Source organism: Mesoplodon mirus, assembly GCF_964341445.2.
Source record: "Mesoplodon mirus genome assembly, contig: HAP1_SCAFFOLD_352, whole genome shotgun sequence".
NCBI classification, from domain to species: Eukaryota; Metazoa; Chordata; class Mammalia; order Artiodactyla; family Ziphiidae; genus Mesoplodon; species Mesoplodon mirus.
Genome location: NW_028295594.1, coordinates 324089 through 340966, shown reverse-complemented (window position 1 = coordinate 340966; position 16878 = coordinate 324089). Strand labels below are relative to the sequence as shown.

The 16878-nt window shown below is 54.5% G+C and overlaps 1 long non-coding RNA gene across 1 annotated transcript in view; it reads right to left on the bottom strand.

Annotated features, from left to right (window-relative positions):
* Positions 1-718: 718 nt before the first annotated feature.
* The window catches only part of LOC309797315, a 42571-nt gene continuing 26411 nt past the window's right edge, over positions 719-16878 (bottom strand). Inside the window, exons 5-9 of the long non-coding RNA XR_014292582.1 lie at positions 16667-16710; positions 13123-13166; positions 7807-7850; positions 4263-4306; positions 719-762 (exon numbers count right to left, since the gene is read on the bottom strand). This is a non-coding gene — a long non-coding RNA (uncharacterized lncRNA). The remainder of the gene's footprint in view (positions 763-4262; positions 4307-7806; positions 7851-13122; positions 13167-16666; positions 16711-16878) is intronic.

The following is a 16878-nucleotide window of genomic DNA, read 5'->3' as shown; positions in this document are numbered from 1 at the left end:
CATCGCAGAAGGCCGAATTGGGTTCCAAGGGCCTCCTTTGGCTTGTCAGAGAAGAGAGGGATATGTGCTGGGTGATCCGGTGTGGAATTGAGAAGCCTGGAAAAAGGCAGTATTTTCCCCCATTTGAAAGGTAGATAGTGGCGGCCTCAAGGCTGACTGAAAGACAGTGCCGTTACCCGTCTTCTAGTCACTGCTAGGAATGCCTCAGGGAAGCAAGTGAGTTTTCTCCTACGAATCCAGGTGGTCGCCAGTGCCTTGCTAGGAGTTCGTCCCACGGCTTGCCCAAGCTAAAGTGCAAAGTAAACGTGACCCCAGGCCTCAAGGGAAGCACGAGCGTTTCCTATCAGCAAAGTTTGCTGTGCAGCCATCTCCAGGAACCCCGACTCGATAGAGTGCTTTCACTGCTCTCCGGCTCTCCGGAGGCCTCAGAGAGTCGCGTATGAATTCCCTTCTGAGGGAGAGCGTGGGTGCCGTGAGTCCCCTTTGTGTTTTCCGAGCCACACAGCGCAGAACAGGCTGTTGGGGTCAACCCTGTCTATGCAGAGGGAAGGGCAATGAACTGATCCTCGCTTGCCTAGCTTGATTTCGACCGCTGTAAAGCAGCCCCAGGAAAACGTTTTTGCCAGTATTACCTTCAGCGTGGCTCTCCCTCTGTGGAGGCCCTCTGAACTGCACTGAAAGAATCCCTGAGCCTACAGAGCCCCCTGGCAACTCTTATCTGTCATCTCTCTATTGTGACGCAAGGTACACTGTAGGTCCAGCCTGACAGAAAGAACAGAAAAACCGCTCAATGAGTGAGACATTTGGACGATCCAAGTCACCTAGGCCTGACTAAGTCATGAAGCGGGTAGTGCTATGCACGGCATGCAAAAGACCCCGGCTGCAACGAAGTGTGATCCTAGAAAGGCCCCGTGTGGCCGAAAGTCTCCAGTCGCCAGTCAGAGAGTGCCGGTAACTGCGCTGTGGGGTCAAGTTGGAAACGGGAGCATGTGGGAGAAGCCCGACTCTCCCCCTTTGGAAAGCAGCTTCGGGGCAGCTTCCAAGCTGCCTGAACACCACACCACCAGGACACTGTTCGCTCCACAGATGCCTCTGAGGAGCAGTGAGCTTTGGCCAAAGAAACCGGGTGCTTGCGCTTCCTTCCGGGGAGCTCAGCCCAGAGCATACTGTAGCTAAAGTGCCAACTAAATGTGACCTCTAGTCTCGAGGTAAGGTGCACGTTTTCCCATTCCCAGAGGCAGGGGTGCACCAGTTTCCAGGGAGTCTCAGTCCATGGACGGCTGTAGCTTTAGTAGGCCTCCCAGCGCTCAAGCCTCTCACGGGGGCACTTCTTTCCAAGGAAGTGCACCGTGTACCAGAAGCCTTCTGAGCACAATCAAGGGATACACGGCTCTGGGACCATCCCTCACTAGGCAGGTGAAAGGGCCGGCAACTAATCTGTTCTCTATGGCTAGCGTTCCACAGCTTTGAAACAGCCCCAGGAGCACGCTTCTTGGGCAGGCTTTCTTTCCATGCGGGTCTGCCACGTTGAGGACACCTATGCTGCCCTGGAAGAAATCACCGGGGCTCCAATCCACTTTGGGGACTCGTGCTCGACGTCTCTCTAAGTGAGGCAGAAAGTAGACTTTAGGTCCAGCCCGAAATAAAGTAGAGATGTACCCTGAGCCTTGCTAGGCAGTTGGAACATGCAAAGTCACCTAGGCCGCCTGAGGGCATTTAGAGGATTAGGCCATTCAGCACATGCAGAACAAACAGACTGCATCCCAAAGTTTCATCGCAGAAGGCCGAATTGGGTTCCAAGGGCCTCCTTTGGCTTGTCAGAGAAGAGAGGGATATGTGCTGGGTGATCCGGTGTGGAATTGAGAAGCCTGGAAAAAGGCAGTATTTTCCCCCATTTGAAAGGTAGATAGTGGCGGCCTCAAGGCTGACTGAAAGACAGTGCCGTTACCCGTCTTCTAGTCACTGCTAGGAATGCCTCAGGGAAGCAAGTGAGTTTTCTCCTACGAATCCAGGTGGTCGCCAGTGCCTTGCTAGGAGTTCGTCCCACGGCTTGCCCAAGCTAAAGTGCAAAGTAAACGTGACCCCAGGCCTCAAGGGAAGCACGAGCGTTTCCTATCAGCAAAGTTTGCTGTGCAGCCATCTCCAGGAACCCCGACTCGATAGAGTGCTTTCACTGCTCTCCGGCTCTCCGGAGGCCTCAGAGAGTCGCGTATGAATTCCCTTCTGAGGGAGAGCGTGGGTGCCGTGAGTCCCCTTTGTGTTTTCCGAGCCACACAGCGCAGAACAGGCTGTTGGGGTCAACCCTGTCTATGCAGAGGGAAGGGCAATGAACTGATCCTCGCTTGCCTAGCTTGATTTCGACCGCTGTAAAGCAGCCCCAGGACAACGTTTTTGCCAGTATTACCTTCAGCGTGGCTCTCCCTCTGTGGAGGCCCTCTGAACTGCACTGAAAGAATCCCTGAGCCTACAGAGCCCCCTGGCAACTCTTACCTGTCATCTCTCTATTGTGACGCAAGGTACACTGTAGGCCCAGCCTGACAGAAAGAACAGAAAAACCGCTCAACGAGTGAGACATTTGGACGATCCAAGTCACCTAGGCCTGACTAAGTCATGAAGCGGGTAGTGCTATGCACGGCATGCAAAAGACCCCGGCTGCAACGAAGTGTGATCCTAGAAAGGCCCCGTGTGGCCGAAAGTCTCCAGTCGCCAGTCAGAGAGTGCCGGTAACTGCGCTGTGGGGTCAAGTTGGAAACGGGAGCATGTGGGAGAAGCCCGACTCTCCCCCTTTGGAAAGCAGCTTCGGGGCAGCTTCCAAGCTGCCTGAACACCACACCACCAGGACACTGTTCGCTCCACAGATGCCTCTGAGGAGCAGTGAGCTTTGGCCAAAGAAACCGGGTGCTTGCGCTTCCTTCCGGGGAGCTCAGCCCAGAGCATACTGTAGCTAAAGTGCCAACTAAATGTGACCTCTAGTCTCGAGGTAAGGTGCACGTTTTCCCATTCCCAGAGGCAGGGGTGCACCAGTTTCCAGGGAGTCTCAGTCCATGGACGGCTGTAGCTTTAGTAGGCCTCCCAGCGCTCAAGCCTCTCACGGGGGCACTTCTTTCCAAGGAAGTGCACCGTGTACCAGAAGCCTTCTGAGCACAATCAAGGGATACACGGCTCTGGGACCATCCCTCACTAGGCAGGTGAAAGGGCCGGCAACTAATCTGTTCTCTATGGCTAGCGTTCCACAGCTTTGAAACAGCCCCAGGAGCACGCTTCTTGGGCAGGCTTTCTTTCCATGCGGGTCTGCCACGTTGAGGACACCTATGCTGCCCTGGAAGAAATCACCGGGGCTCCAATCCACTTTGGGGACTCGTGCTCGACGTCTCTCTAAGTGAGGCAGAAAGTAGACTTTAGGTCCAGCCCGAAATAAAGTAGAGATGTACCCTGAGCCTTGCTAGGCAGTTGGAACATGCAAAGTCACCTAGGCCGCCTGAGGGCATTTAGAGGATTAGGCCATTCAGCACATGCAGAACAAACAGACTGCATCCCAAAGTTTCATCGCAGAAGGCCGAATTGGGTTCCAAGGGCCTCCTTTGGCTTGTCAGAGAAGAGAGGGATATGTGCTGGGTGATCCGGTGTGGAATTGAGAAGCCTGGAAAAAGGCAGTATTTTCCCCCATTTGAAAGGTAGATAGTGGCGGCCTCAAGGCTGACTGAAAGACAGTGCCGTTACCCGTCTTCTAGTCACTGCTAGGAATGCCTCAGGGAAGCAAGTGAGTTTTCTCCTACGAATCCAGGTGGTCGCCAGTGCCTTGCTAGGAGTTCGTCCCACGGCTTGCCCAAGCTAAAGTGCAAAGTAAACGTGACCCCAGGCCTCAAGGGAAGCACGAGCGTTTCCTATCAGCAAAGTTTGCTGTGCAGCCATCTCCAGGAACCCCGACTCGATAGAGTGCTTTCACTGCTCTCCGGCTCTCCGGAGGCCTCAGAGAGTCGCGTATGAATTCCCTTCTGAGGGAGAGCGTGGGTGCCGTGAGTCCCCTTTGTGTTTTCCGAGCCACACAGCGCAGAACAGGCTGTTGGGGTCAACCCTGTCTATGCAGAGGGAAGGGCAATGAACTGATCCTCGCTTGCCTAGCTTGATTTCTACCGCTGTAAAGCAGCCCCAGGAAAACGTTTTTGCCAGTATTACCTTCAGCGTGGCTCTCCCTCTGTGGAGGCCCTCTGAACTGCACTGAAAGAATCCCTGAGCCTACAGAGCCCCCTGGCAACTCTTACCTGTCATCTCTCTATTGTGACGCAAGGTACACTGTAGGTCCAGCCTGACAGAAAGAACAGAAAAACCGCTCAACGAGTGAGACATTTGGACGATCCAAGTCACCTAGGCCTGACTAAGTCATGAAGCGGGTAGTGCTATGCACGGCATGCAAAAGACCCCGGCTGCAACGAAGTGTGATCCTAGAAAGGCCCCGTGTGGCCGAAAGTCTCCAGTCGCCAGTCAGAGAGTGCCGGTAACTGCGCTGTGGGGTCAAGTTGGAAACGGGAGCATGTGGGAGAAGCCCGACTCTCCCCCTTTGGAAAGCAGCTTCGGGGCAGCTTCCAAGCTGCCTGAACACCACACCACCAGGACACTGTTCGCTCCACAGATGCCTCTGAGGAGCAGTGAGCTTTGGCCAAAGAAACCGGGTGCTTGCGCTTCCTTCCGGGGAGCTCAGCCCAGAGCATACTGTAGCTAAAGTGCCAACTAAATGTGACCTCTAGTCTCGAGGTAAGGTGCACGTTTTCCCATTCCCAGAGGCAGGGGTGCACCAGTTTCCAGGGAGTCTCAGTCCATGGACGGCTGTAGCTTTAGTAGGCCTCCCAGCGCTCAAGCCTCTCACGGGGGCACTTCTTTCCAAGGAAGTGCACCGTGTACCAGAAGCCTTCTGAGCACAATCAAGGGATACACGGCTCTGGGACCATCCCTCACTAGGCAGGTGAAAGGGCCGGCAACTAATCTGTTCTCTATGGCTAGCGTTCCACAGCTTTGAAACAGCCCCAGGAGCACGCTTCTTGGGCAGGCTTTCTTTCCATGCGGGTCTGCCACGTTGAGGACACCTATGCTGCCCTGGAAGAAATCACCGGGGCTCCAATCCACTTTGGGGACTCGTGCTCGACGTCTCTCTAAGTGAGGCAGAAAGTAGACTTTAGGTCCAGCCCGAAATAAAGTAGAGATGTACCCTGAGCCTTGCTAGGCATTTGGAACATGCAAAGTCACCTAGGCCGCCTGAGGGCATTTAGAGGATTAGGCCATTCAGCACATGCAGAACAAACAGACTGCATCCAAAGTTTCATCGCAGAAGGCCGAATTGGGTTCCAAGGGCCTCCTTTGGCTTGTCAGAGAAGAGAGGGATATGTGCTGGGTGATCCGGTGTGGAATTGAGAAGCCTGGAAAAAGGCAGTATTTTCCCCCATTTGAAAGGTAGATAGTGGCGGCCTCAAGGCTGACTGAAAGACAGTGCCGTTACCCGTCTTCTAGTCACTGCTAGGAATGCCTCAAGGGAAGCAAGTGAGTTTTCTCCTACGAATCCAGGTGGTCGCCAGTGCCTTGCTAGGAGTTCGTCCCACGGCTTGCCAAGCTAAAGTGCAAAGTAAACGTGACCCCAGGCCTCAAGGGAAGCACGAGCGTTTCCTATCAGCAAAGTTTGCTGTGCAGCCATCTCCAGGAACCCCGACTCGATAGAGTGCTTTCACTGCTCTCCGGCTCTCCGGAGGCCTCAGGAGAGTCGCGTATGAATTCCCTTCTGAGGGAGAGCGTGGGTGCCGTGAGTCCCCTTTGTGTTTTCCGAGCCACACAGCGCAGAACAGGCTGTTGGGGTCAACCCTGTCTATGCAGAGGGAAGGGCAATGAACTGATCCTCGCTTGCCTAGCTTGATTTCGACCGCTGTAAAGCAGCCCCAGGACAACGTTTTTGCCAGTATTACCTTCAGCGTGGCTCTCCCTCTGTGGAGGCCCCTGAACTGCACTGAAAGAATCCCTGAGCCTACAGAGCCCCCTGGCAACTCTTACCTGTCATCTCTCTATTGTGACGCAAGGTACACTGTAGCCCAGCCTGACAGAAAGAACAGAAAAACCGCTCAACGAGTGAGACATTTGGACGATCCAAGTCACCTAGGCCTGACTAAGTCATGAAGCGGGTAGTGCTATGCACGGCATGCAAAAGACCCCGGCTGCAACGAAGTGTGATCCTAGAAAGGCCCCGTGTGGCCGAAAGTCTCCAGTCGCCAGTCAGAGAGTGCCGGTAACTGCGCTGTGGGGTCAAGTTGGAAACGGGAGCATGTGGGAGAAGCCCGACTCTCCCCCTTTGGAAAGCAGCTTCGGGGCAGCTTCCAAGCTGCCTGAACACCACCACCACCAGGACACTGTTCGCTCCACAGATGCCTCTGAGGAGCAGTGAGCTTTGGCCAAAGAAACCGGGTGCTTGCGCTTCCTTCCGGGGAGCTCAGCCCAGAGCATACTGTAGCTAAAGTGCCAACTAAATGTGACCTCTAGTCTCGAGGTAAGGTGCACGTTTTCCCATTCCCAGAGGCAGGGGTGCACCAGTTTCCAGGGAGTCTCAGTCCATGGACGGCTGTAGCTTTAGTAGGCCTCCCAGCGCCTCAAGCCTCTCACGGGGGCACTTCTTTCCAAGGAAGTGCACCGTGTACCAGAAGCCTTCTGAGCACAATCAAGGGATACACGGCTCTGGGACCATCCCTCACTAGGCAGGTGAAAGGGCCGGCAACTAATCTGTTCTCTATGGCTAGCGTTCCACAGCTTTGAAACAGCCCCAGGAGCACGCTTCTTGGGCAGGCTTTCTTTCCATGCGGGTCTGCCACGTTGAGGACACCTATGCTGCCCTGGAAGAATCACCGGGGCTTCCAATCCACTTTGGGGACTCGTGCTCGACGTCTCTCTAAGTGAGGCAGAAAGTAGACTTTAGGTCCAGCCCGAAATAAAGTAGAGATGTACCCTGAGCCTTGCTAGGCAGTTGGAACATGCAAAGTCACCTAGGCCGCCTGAGGGCATTTAGAGGATTAGGCCATTCAGCACATGCAGAACAAACAGACTGCATCCCAAAGTTTCATCGCAGAAGGCCGAATTGGGTTCCAAGGGCCTCCTTTGGCTTGTCAGAGAAGAGAGGGATATGTGCTGGGTGATCCGGTGTGGAATTGAGAAGCCTGGAAAAAGGCAGTATTTTCCCCCATTTGAAAGGTAGATAGTGGCGGCCTCAAGGCTGACTGAAAGACAGTGCCGTTACCCGTCTTCTAGTCACTGCTAGGAATGCCTCAGGGAAGCAAGTGAGTTTTCTCCTACGAATCCAGGTGGTCGCCAGTGCCTTGCTAGGAGTTCGTCCCACGGCTTGCCCAAGCTAAAGTGCAAAGTAAACGTGACCCCAGGCCTCAAGGGAAGCACGAGCGTTTCCTATCAGCAAAGTTTGCTGTGCAGCCATCTCCAGGAACCCCGACTCGATAGAGTGCTTTCACTGCTCTCCGGCTCTCCGGAGGCCTCAGAGAGTCGCGTATGAATTCCCTTCTGAGGGAGAGCGTGGGTGCCGTGAGTCCCCTTTGTGTTTTCCGAGCCACACAGCGCAGAACAGGCTGTTGGGGTCAACCCTGTCTATGCAGAGGGAAGGGCAATGAACTGATCCTCGCTTGCCTAGCTTGATTTCTACCGCTGTAAAGCAGCCCCAGGACAACGTTTTTGCCAGTATTACCTTCAGCGTGGCTCTCCCTCTGTGGAGGCCCTCTGAACTGCACTGAAAGAATCCCTGAGCCTACAGAGCCCCCTGGCAACTCTTACCTGTCATCTCTCTATTGTGACGCAAGGTACACTGTAGGTCCAGCCTGACAGAAAGAACAGAAAAACCGCTCAATGAGTGAGACATTTGGACGATCCAAGTCACCTAGGCCTGACTAAGTCATGAAGCGGGTAGTGCTATGCACGGCATGCAAAAGACCCCGGCTGCAACGAAGTGTGATCCTAGAAAGGCCCCGTGTGGCCGAAAGTCTCCAGTCGCCAGTCAGAGAGTGCCGGTAACTGCGCTGTGGGGTCAAGTTGGAAACGGGAGCATGTGGGAGAAGCCCGACTCTCCCCCTTTGGAAAGCAGCTTCGGGGCAGCTTCCAAGCTGCCTGAACACCACACCACCAGGACACTGTTCGCTCCACAGATGCCTCTGAGGAGCAGTGAGCTTTGGCCAAAGAAACCGGGTGCTTGCGCTTCCTTCCGGGGAGCTCAGCCCAGAGCATACTGTAGCTAAAGTGCCAACTAAATGTGACCTCTAGTCTCGAGGTAAGGTGCACGTTTTCCCATTCCCAGAGGCAGGGGTGCACCAGTTTCCAGGGAGTCTCAGTCCATGGACGGCTGTAGCTTTAGTAGGCCTCCCAGCGCTCAAGCCTCTCACGGGGGCACTTCTTTCCAAGGAAGTGCACCGTGTACCAGAAGCCTTCTGAGCACAATCAAGGGATACACGGCTCTGGGACCATCCCTCACTAGGCAGGTGAAAGGGCCGGCAACTAATCTGTTCTCTATGGCTAGCGTTCCACAGCTTTGAAACAGCCCCAGGAGCACGCTTCTTGGGCAGGCTTTCTTTCCATGCGGGTCTGCCACGTTGAGGACACCTATGCTGCCCTGGAAGAAATCACCGGGGCTCCAATCCACTTTGGGGACTCGTGCTCGACGTCTCTCTAAGTGAGGCAGAAAGTAGACTTTAGGTCCAGCCCGAAATAAAGTAGAGATGTACCCTGAGCCTTGCTAGGCAGTTGGAACATGCAAAGTCACCTAGGCCGCCTGAGGGCATTTAGAGGATTAGGCCATTCAGCACATGCAGAACAAACAGACTGCATCCCAAAGTTTCATCGCAGAAGGCCGAATTGGGTTCCAAGGGCCTCCTTTGGCTTGTCAGAGAAGAGAGGGATATGTGCTGGGTGATCCGGTGTGGAATTGAGAAGCCTGGAAAAAGGCAGTATTTTCCCCCATTTGAAAGGTAGATAGTGGCGGCCTCAAGGCTGACTGAAAGACAGTGCCGTTACCCGTCTTCTAGTCACTGCTAGGAATGCCTCAGGGAAGCAAGTGAGTTTTCTCCTACGAATCCAGGTGGTCGCCAGTGCCTTGCTAGGAGTTCGTCCCACGGCTTGCCCAAGCTAAAGTGCAAAGTAAACGTGACCCCAGGCCTCAAGGGAAGCACGAGCGTTTCCTATCAGCAAAGTTTGCTGTGCAGCCATCTCCAGGAACCCCGACTCGATAGAGTGCTTTCACTGCTCTCCGGCTCTCCGGAGGCCTCAGAGAGTCGCGTATGAATTCCCTTCTGAGGGAGAGCGTGGGTGCCGTGAGTCCCCTTTGTGTTTTCCGAGCCACACAGCGCAGAACAGGCTGTTGGGGTCAACCCTGTCTATGCAGAGGGAAGGGCAATGAACTGATCCTCGCTTGCCTAGCTTGATTTCGACCGCTGTAAAGCAGCCCCAGGACAACGTTTTTGCCAGTATTACCTTCAGCGTGGCTCTCCCTCTGTGGAGGCCCTCTGAACTGCACTGAAAGAATCCCTGAGCCTACAGAGCCCCCTGGCAACTCTTACCTGTCATCTCTCTATTGTGACGCAAGGTACACTGTAGGCCCAGCCTGACAGAAAGAACAGAAAAACCGCTCAACGAGTGAGACATTTGGACGATCCAAGTCACCTAGGCCTGACTAAGTCATGAAGCGGGTAGTGCTATGCACGGCATGCAAAAGACCCCGGCTGCAACGAAGTGTGATCCTAGAAAGGCCCCGTGTGGCCGAAAGTCTCCAGTCGCCAGTCAGAGAGTGCCGGTAACTGCGCTGTGGGGTCAAGTTGGAAACGGGAGCATGTGGGAGAAGCCCGACTCTCCCCCTTTGGAAAGCAGCTTCGGGGCAGCTTCCAAGCTGCCTGAACACCACACCACCAGGACACTGTTCGCTCCACAGATGCCTCTGAGGAGCAGTGAGCTTTGGCCAAAGAAACCGGGTGCTTGCGCTTCCTTCCGGGGAGCTCAGCCCAGAGCATACTGTAGCTAAAGTGCCAACTAAATGTGACCTCTAGTCTCGAGGTAAGGTGCACGTTTTCCCATTCCCAGAGGCAGGGGTGCACCAGTTTCCAGGGAGTCTCAGTCCATGGACGGCTGTAGCTTTAGTAGGCCTCCCAGCGCTCAAGCCTCTCACGGGGGCACTTCTTTCCAAGGAAGTGCACCGTGTACCAGAAGCCTTCTGAGCACAATCAAGGGATACACGGCTCTGGGACCATCCCTCACTAGGCAGGTGAAAGGGCCGGCAACTAATCTGTTCTCTATGGCTAGCGTTCCACAGCTTTGAAACAGCCCCAGGAGCACGCTTCTTGGGCAGGCTTTCTTTCCATGCGGGTCTGCCACGTTGAGGACACCTATGCTGCCCTGGAAGAAATCACCGGGGCTCCAATCCACTTTGGGGACTCGTGCTCGACGTCTCTCTAAGTGAGGCAGAAAGTAGACTTTAGGTCCAGCCCGAAATAAAGTAGAGATGTACCCTGAGCCTTGCTAGGCAGTTGGAACATGCAAAGTCACCTAGGCCGCCTGAGGGCATTTAGAGGATTAGGCCATTCAGCACATGCAGAACAAACAGACTGCATCCCAAAGTTTCATCGCAGAAGGCCGAATTGGGTTCCAAGGGCCTCCTTTGGCTTGTCAGAGAAGAGAGGGATATGTGCTGGGTGATCCGGTGTGGAATTGAGAAGCCTGGAAAAAGGCAGTATTTTCCCCCATTTGAAAGGTAGATAGTGGCGGCCTCAAGGCTGACTGAAAGACAGTGCCGTTACCCGTCTTCTAGTCACTGCTAGGAATGCCTCAGGGAAGCAAGTGAGTTTTCTCCTACGAATCCAGGTGGTCGCCAGTGCCTTGCTAGGAGTTCGTCCCACGGCTTGCCCAAGCTAAAGTGCAAAGTAAACGTGACCCCAGGCCTCAAGGGAAGCACGAGCGTTTCCTATCAGCAAAGTTTGCTGTGCAGCCATCTCCAGGAACCCCGACTCGATAGAGTGCTTTCACTGCTCTCCGGCTCTCCGGAGGCCTCAGAGAGTCGCGTATGAATTCCCTTCTGAGGGAGAGCGTGGGTGCCGTGAGTCCCCTTTGTGTTTTCCGAGCCACACAGCGCAGAACAGGCTGTTGGGGTCAACCCTGTCTATGCAGAGGGAAGGGCAATGAACTGATCCTCGCTTGCCTAGCTTGATTTCGACCGCTGTAAAGCAGCCCCAGGACAACGTTTTTGCCAGTATTACCTTCAGCGTGGCTCTCCCTCTGTGGAGGCCCTCTGAACTGCACTGAAAGAATCCCTGAGCCTACAGAGCCCCCTGGCAACTCTTACCTGTCATCTCTCTATTGTGACGCAAGGTACACTGTAGGCCCAGCCTGACAGAAAGAACAGAAAAACCGCTCAACGAGTGAGACATTTGGACGATCCAAGTCACCTAGGCCTGACTAAGTCATGAAGCGGGTAGTGCTATGCACGGCATGCAAAAGACCCCGGCTGCAACGAAGTGTGATCCTAGAAAGGCCCCGTGTGGCCGAAAGTCTCCAGTCGCCAGTCAGAGAGTGCCGGTAACTGCGCTGTGGGGTCAAGTTGGAAACGGGAGCATGTGGGAGAAGCCCGACTCTCCCCCTTTGGAAAGCAGCTTCGGGGCAGCTTCCAAGCTGCCTGAACACCACACCACCAGGACACTGTTCGCTCCACAGATGCCTCTGAGGAGCAGTGAGCTTTGGCCAAAGAAACCGGGTGCTTGCGCTTCCTTCCGGGGAGCTCAGCCCAGAGCATACTGTAGCTAAAGTGCCAACTAAATGTGACCTCTAGTCTCGAGGTAAGGTGCACGTTTTCCCATTCCCAGAGGCAGGGGTGCACCAGTTTCCAGGGAGTCTCAGTCCATGGACGGCTGTAGCTTTAGTAGGCCTCCCAGCGCTCAAGCCTCTCACGGGGGCACTTCTTTCCAAGGAAGTGCACCGTGTACCAGAAGCCTTCTGAGCACAATCAAGGGATACACGGCTCTGGGACCATCCCTCACTAGGCAGGTGAAAGGGCCGGCAACTAATCTGTTCTCTATGGCTAGCGTTCCACAGCTTTGAAACAGCCCCAGGAGCACGCTTCTTGGGCAGGCTTTCTTTCCATGCGGGTCTGCCACGTTGAGGACACCTATGCTGCCCTGGAAGAAATCACCGGGGCTCCAATCCACTTTGGGGACTCGTGCTCGACGTCTCTCTAAGTGAGGCAGAAAGTAGACTTTAGGTCCAGCCCGAAATAAAGTAGAGATGTACCCTGAGCCTTGCTAGGCAGTTGGAACATGCAAAGTCACCTAGGCCGCCTGAGGGCATTTAGAGGATTAGGCCATTCAGCACATGCAGAACAAACAGACTGCATCCCAAAGTTTCATCGCAGAAGGCCGAATTGGGTTCCAAGGGCCTCCTTTGGCTTGTCAGAGAAGAGAGGGATATGTGCTGGGTGATCCGGTGTGGAATTGAGAAGCCTGGAAAAAGGCAGTATTTTCCCCCATTTGAAAGGTAGATAGTGGCGGCCTCAAGGCTGACTGAAAGACAGTGCCGTTACCCGTCTTCTAGTCACTGCTAGGAATGCCTCAGGGAAGCAAGTGAGTTTTCTCCTACGAATCCAGGTGGTCGCCAGTGCCTTGCTAGGAGTTCGTCCCACGGCTTGCCCAAGCTAAAGTGCAAAGTAAACGTGACCCCAGGCCTCAAGGGAAGCACGAGCGTTTCCTATCAGCAAAGTTTGCTGTGCAGCCATCTCCAGGAACCCCGACTCGATAGAGTGCTTTCACTGCTCTCCGGCTCTCCGGAGGCCTCAGAGAGTCGCGTATGAATTCCCTTCTGAGGGAGAGCGTGGGTGCCGTGAGTCCCCTTTGTGTTTTCCGAGCCACACAGCGCAGAACAGGCTGTTGGGGTCAACCCTGTCTATGCAGAGGGAAGGGCAATGAACTGATCCTCGCTTGCCTAGCTTGATTTCTACCGCTGTAAAGCAGCCCCAGGAAAACGTTTTTGCCAGTATTACCTTCAGCGTGGCTCTCCCTCTGTGGAGGCCCTCTGAACTGCACTGAAAGAATCCCTGAGCCTACAGAGCCCCCTGGCAACTCTTACCTGTCATCTCTCTATTGTGACGCAAGGTACACTGTAGGTCCAGCCTGACAGAAAGAACAGAAAAACCGCTCAACGAGTGAGACATTTGGACGATCCAAGTCACCTAGGCCTGACTAAGTCATGAAGCGGGTAGTGCTATGCACGGCATGCAAAAGACCCCGGCTGCAACGAAGTGTGATCCTAGAAAGGCCCCGTGTGGCCGAAAGTCTCCAGTCGCCAGTCAGAGAGTGCCGGTAACTGCGCTGTGGGGTCAAGTTGGAAACGGGAGCATGTGGGAGAAGCCCGACTCTCCCCCTTTGGAAAGCAGCTTCGGGGCAGCTTCCAAGCTGCCTGAACACCACACCACCAGGACACTGTTCGCTCCACAGATGCCTCTGAGGAGCAGTGAGCTTTGGCCAAAGAAACCGGGTGCTTGCGCTTCCTTCCGGGGAGCTCAGCCCAGAGCATACTGTAGCTAAAGTGCCAACTAAATGTGACCTCTAGTCTCGAGGTAAGGTGCACGTTTTCCCATTCCCAGAGGCAGGGGTGCACCAGTTTCCAGGGAGTCTCAGTCCATGGACGGCTGTAGCTTTAGTAGGCCTCCCAGCGCTCAAGCCTCTCACGGGGGCACTTCTTTCCAAGGAAGTGCACCGTGTACCAGAAGCCTTCTGAGCACAATCAAGGGATACACGGCTCTGGGACCATCCCTCACTAGGCAGGTGAAAGGGCCGGCAACTAATCTGTTCTCTATGGCTAGCGTTCCACAGCTTTGAAACAGCCCCAGGAGCACGCTTCTTGGGCAGGCTTTCTTTCCATGCGGGTCTGCCACGTTGAGGACACCTATGCTGCCCTGGAAGAAATCACCGGGGCTCCAATCCACTTTGGGGACTCGTGCTCGACGTCTCTCTAAGTGAGGCAGAAAGTAGACTTTAGGTCCAGCCCGAAATAAAGTAGAGATGTACCCTGAGCCTTGCTAGGCATTTGGAACATGCAAAGTCACCTAGGCCGCCTGAGGGCATTTAGAGGATTAGGCCATTCAGCACATGCAGAACAAACAGACTGCATCCCAAAGTTTCATCGCAGAAGGCCGAATTGGGTTCCAAGGGCCTCCTTTGGCTTGTCAGAGAAGAGAGGGATATGTGCTGGGTGATCCGGTGTGGAATTGAGAAGCCTGGAAAAAGGCAGTATTTTCCCCCATTTGAAAGGTAGATAGTGGCGGCCTCAAGGCTGACTGAAAGACAGTGCCGTTACCCGTCTTCTAGTCACTGCTAGGAATGCCTCAGGGAAGCAAGTGAGTTTTCTCCTACGAATCCAGGTGGTCGCCAGTGCCTTGCTAGGAGTTCGTCCCACGGCTTGCCCAAGCTAAAGTGCAAAGTAAACGTGACCCCAGGCCTCAAGGGAAGCACGAGCGTTTCCTATCAGCAAAGTTTGCTGTGCAGCCATCTCCAGGAACCCCGACTCGATAGAGTGCTTTCACTGCTCTCCGGCTCTCCGGAGGCCTCAGAGAGTCGCGTATGAATTCCCTTCTGAGGGAGAGCGTGGGTGCCGTGAGTCCCCTTTGTGTTTTCCGAGCCACACAGCGCAGAACAGGCTGTTGGGGTCAACCCTGTCTATGCAGAGGGAAGGGCAATGAACTGATCCTCGCTTGCCTAGCTTGATTTCGACCGCTGTAAAGCAGCCCCAGGACAACGTTTTTGCCAGTATTACCTTCAGCGTGGCTCTCCCTCTGTGGAGGCCCTCTGAACTGCACTGAAAGAATCCCTGAGCCTACAGAGCCCCCTGGCAACTCTTACCTGTCATCTCTCTATTGTGACGCAAGGTACACTGTAGGCCCAGCCTGACAGAAAGAACAGAAAAACCGCTCAATGAGTGAGACATTTGGACGATCCAAGTCACCTAGGCCTGACTAAGTCATGAAGCGGGTAGTGCTATGCACGGCATGCAAAAGACCCCGGCTGCAACGAAGTGTGATCCTAGAAAGGCCCCGTGTGGCCGAAAGTCTCCAGTCGCCAGTCAGAGAGTGCCGGTAACTGCGCTGTGGGGTCAAGTTGGAAACGGGAGCATGTGGGAGAAGCCCGACTCTCCCCCTTTGGAAAGCAGCTTCGGGGCAGCTTCCAAGCTGCCTGAACACCACACCACCAGGACACTGTTCGCTCCACAGATGCCTCTGAGGAGCAGTGAGCTTTGGCCAAAGAAACCGGGTGCTTGCGCTTCCTTCCGGGGAGCTCAGCCCAGAGCATACTGTAGCTAAAGTGCCAACTAAATGTGACCTCTAGTCTCGAGGTAAGGTGCACGTTTTCCCATTCCCAGAGGCAGGGGTGCACCAGTTTCCAGGGAGTCTCAGTCCATGGACGGCTGTAGCTTTAGTAGGCCTCCCAGCGCTCAAGCCTCTCACGGGGGCACTTCTTTCCAAGGAAGTGCACCGTGTACCAGAAGCCTTCTGAGCACAATCAAGGGATACACGGCTCTGGGACCATCCCTCACTAGGCAGGTGAAAGGGCCGGCAACTAATCTGTTCTCTATGGCTAGCGTTCCACAGCTTTGAAACAGCCCCAGGAGCACGCTTCTTGGGCAGGCTTTCTTTCCATGCGGGTCTGCCACGTTGAGGACACCTATGCTGCCCTGGAAGAAATCACCGGGGCTCCAATCCACTTTGGGGACTCGTGCTCGACGTCTCTCTAAGTGAGGCAGAAAGTAGACTTTAGGTCCAGCCCGAAATAAAGTAGAGATGTACCCTGAGCCTTGCTAGGCAGTTGGAACATGCAAAGTCACCTAGGCCGCCTGAGGGCATTTAGAGGATTAGGCCATTCAGCACATGCAGAACAAACAGACTGCATCCCAAAGTTTCATCGCAGAAGGCCGAATTGGGTTCCAAGGGCCTCCTTTGGCTTGTCAGAGAAGAGAGGGATATGTGCTGGGTGATCCGGTGTGGAATTGAGAAGCCTGGAAAAAGGCAGTATTTTCCCCCATTTGAAAGGTAGATAGTGGCGGCCTCAAGGCTGACTGAAAGACAGTGCCGTTACCCGTCTTCTAGTCACTGCTAGGAATGCCTCAGGGAAGCAAGTGAGTTTTCTCCTACGAATCCAGGTGGTCGCCAGTGCCTTGCTAGGAGTTCGTCCCACGGCTTGCCCAAGCTAAAGTGCAAAGTAAACGTGACCCCAGGCCTCAAGGGAAGCACGAGCGTTTCCTATCAGCAAAGTTTGCTGTGCAGCCATCTCCAGGAACCCCGACTCGATAGAGTGCTTTCACTGCTCTCCGGCTCTCCGGAGGCCTCAGAGAGTCGCGTATGAATTCCCTTCTGAGGGAGAGCGTGGGTGCCGTGAGTCCCCTTTGTGTTTTCCGAGCCACACAGCGCAGAACAGGCTGTTGGGGTCAACCCTGTCTATGCAGAGGGAAGGGCAATGAACTGATCCTCGCTTGCCTAGCTTGATTTCTACCGCTGTAAAGCAGCCCCAGGAAAACGTTTTTGCCAGGATTACCTTCAGCGTGGCTCTCCCTCTGTGGAGGCCCTCTGAACTGCACTGAAAGAATCCCTGAGCCTACAGAGCCCCCTGGCAACTCTTACCTGTCATCTCTCTATTGTGACGCAAGGTACACTGTAGGTCCAGCCTGACAGAAAGAACAGAAAAACCGCTCAATGAGTGAGACATTTGGACGATCCAAGTCACCTAGGCCTGACTAAGTCATGAAGCGGGTAGTGCTATGCACGGCATGCAAAAGACCCCGGCTGCAACGAAGTGTGATCCTAGAAAGGCCCCGTGTGGCCGAAAGTCTCCA